We start from the raw sequence: 3,374 nt of genomic DNA, 5'->3' as shown, positions 1-3,374 counted from the left end.
GCAGGATCCCAACCAATGGCTTCAAGTTACAAGATTCTGACTAAACATCAGGAAAAACTTTGTGGCGGTAGCTAGGAGCTGTTTGACCGTGAAACTGACTCCCTTCAAAAGTGGTGGACTCTCCTTCCTTGGGGATTTTAAAGCAGAGGTTTTATGGTCATCTGTCATGGGTGCTTTGGTTGTGATTCCTGCATTGCAGGAGGTTGGACTAGATGATTCTCAGACTATCTTCCAACTCTACAATTCTATGATTTTATGATTCTACGGAAGCAGTTACACATCACAAACTACAGGACACCAGTTAATGTTAGCTTAAGAGTTAGCTAAACTAAATTTCTACTAAATGACTGTTTTTCATGTCATATCTAGAAGGCAGTTATCATAAAGCATTACTGTTTCTTCAACTTCTTTTTTAAAATTTAGAAATTGCAGGCACCCATGTCATTGTGGAAGCCAGTTTCCACCTATTGTATTGGGAGAGTCATCATTTTTCATGCACAATGAATGCCCCAAGATAAAGTTCTTTAAAAATAATAAATTTGCATGACAATAGGAAAACCCAGAGAAAAACAAATTGTGAGTTGCATGCTTGCCACAAGATGGCAGGGTAGTATCAAACACTTGGACCTGGCATTTAAAGGACAACAAAATCACCACACACAAAAAGGGAAGCTTTTTAACAGAGAAAGCAAGACCAAGCTCTGCTCTGTCATGCAAAAAGCACAGTGCAGACTCATTCAGACAGCTGCTTTCAACAGTTATGTGGTTTGTATGATTTTTTTGGGGGGGAGAGTTCCAAACCTCGAAGTAGTATTGTGTAGATACTGCATGCAGATTACAGTATTTGGTTGCCTCTGCTCTCATAGCAACTGCATTCCTAAACAGACACACAGTTTTGTGGCGCTAGAAGCTGCCACAGAAAGAGACAGGAAGTAAATAAAACAAGATAAAGAGTTGGAGAGAAGCTCAGGAAGGGTATGGGGTACAGAAGACAAGACAGGAACCCAGGAAAAAAGTTTCTGCACTTAAAACAAACAGTACAATGCCTTCAAAAGTCAAGCTGTTTTGGAGGGTACTAATTTGGATATGAAGTAATATTAAAAGGAGAGTTGGGTGTCTGTGTATAAGGTTCTATTAAAAAAAACCCTCTTTCAGCTTTGATAAATTATGCTCAAAAGTATCTTGTTGCACTAGGGAAAAATTATACTGAATACTATATTTTAAAAACTTGTATTGTTCACTCAACTTACAGATAATAGGATGGCCCACAGTCTGTTCTTCTCCTGCATATTACAGATATCCATTATTTATTTCAGTTATACTTCAACGCATAACAGTATCCACAAAGTTGTCAAATCAGGGTTTGCTTGTTGTTGTTTTGTTTTAGAAGGGGGCTATCTTATTTATTTATTATTTGAATTTATAGCAAAGCCTTCACCACAAGGTCTGTTCAGGGCTGGATACATACAATCCTATAATACTGTTTAAAATAAAAATGAGAACTTCAGTTAAAACAATATCATTAACAACTATATTTTAGTGCTTCTTTTATTACCACTGTAGTTGTGCCCTAAAGTAAATAGCACCTTGTAAGGAACTGGAGTAGCTCTGAAACAAGGGACACTGTCTTAAAATGAGACTAGCTGGTGAGTCTATTTCCCTAGCAACAGTGTTCTAATAAACCCTACGAAGACCTCCATCATTTCTCCATAATATTATTGCTTCTGCAATGTAGAAAGCAATGCAATACCGCAGCCAATTTGCAAGGAAGCCCAGAGGGGCTGTGCTTTTGCTGCTGATGGTCCTACAGTGAGCATGCTTAGTGATAGCTATTTTTATGCAACAAGAGACCTTCACAATTGAGCCAATTATTAATGCAAATACAACCTATTAAAATATAGCAGCAATGCTGATCAATCAGATGTGAGAGCATAATAACTATAGTTCCTATGTTTTTCTGCAATTTTTCTGCAATTTCTGCTTGAAATTATTTTTACTGAAAGTACAGTCACTCGCTGACAAGCAAAACCACAATGCGGCTTTAGAGCTCAGAAATCAACAGTCAACATGATTATCAATGCACCAGCTACAAGAGACAATGAGGTTGTGCATCCATAGCAGTGACCAGAGGAGGAATGGCCACTGGGAAGAGCACAGAGAAGAGACACCATGGTGCATCTGCAGCAGCCACAACTGGACACCTTCATTTTCCCCAGCTGCAACAAAGCATCTCTCTCCCACATTGGTTTCTACAGGCAAAGCTGGCACTATAACCTTCCAATAGTTTGACTCCATCCCCAAAAGGTGCACTCCTGCAATATCTCCCGAGACAGGTATATGCCAACAACAGCACTCTTGAAAGCATTTCTACAGAGGAATAGTATATCAAGTACTCTGCATACAGATTAAGAAAAGTTTGCTGTTGCCCTCTCTAAGTGTTCTAGTATTTCCCAAAAATATGAAAATGGTTATTTCCATATGTCACCAATTTTCAAAGAACTTCACTAAACAAAAAGCTTCTTTAGAATCATTCCAGAGCACAATGCTCTTGTATTTATTAAGCAGTGTGATAGTCAAAGCTGTTTACAAAGTTCCACCCAAAACAGTGCTAGGATGTTGTTGGGCTACAACTCCCACCATCCCTAGCCAGCAGGAGTATCAGTCAGGAATGATGGGAGTTATAGTCCAACAACATCTTGGGGACCCAGGGTTGGAAAATGCTGGCCTAAGTCCCTGTCTCAAAAAGGAATATGCTTAACTTATTATGCCGACTTTAGATGGCACTGATCCAGGGATTAACCACTGAACAGCTGGGGAGGGGGCTTACAGATACAAAAACAAATAAATAACATGAACTTCTGTTGCCTGAGACTTGTGGAGGGCAACAAACAATGGCTAGTTTAGCCATTGCCAATATGGTGCCCCTCCAGGCCTGACCCAGCCCACTGATGGTGCATGAGAGGCAACCACCTCAAACAGCAGGCTCTGGACTACTGGAAGGTGACAGATGCATGTGTGCCGCCACCCACTCCCCTCTGGGAGCTTGATCTGTAGCTACTCATTAGAGAGATAAGATAGAACAACACTCTGCACATGGGCAGGGAATAACTTTCCTCTATTACTAGGCAAGTTACAGGGCTGGGTTCTGAAGTAAGCAGGTTCTAGCCTAGCTGCTCACTGAAATAGAAAACAAGGAAAGCTAAAGTTGAGCATCTCCAGCTAAGATTTATTTGCTATTTGGTGAGCCCAGCCAGGGGGACAATGCCATTCCACTCTCTATCTCCCAAGCCAGCATGCCTTCCAGGAAAATGCTGTGGGGGGAAGGAAAGAAGCCCCCATTGAAGACTCCTTGCTCTCCCAGAGAAAGAAGTAAT

Source organism: Zootoca vivipara, chromosome 7, assembly GCF_965207765.1.
Source record: "Zootoca vivipara chromosome 7, rZooViv2.hap1.1, whole genome shotgun sequence".
Classification (NCBI taxonomy): Eukaryota; Metazoa; Chordata; class Lepidosauria; order Squamata; family Lacertidae; genus Zootoca; species Zootoca vivipara.
Note: the sequence above shows the minus strand (reverse complement) of the source record.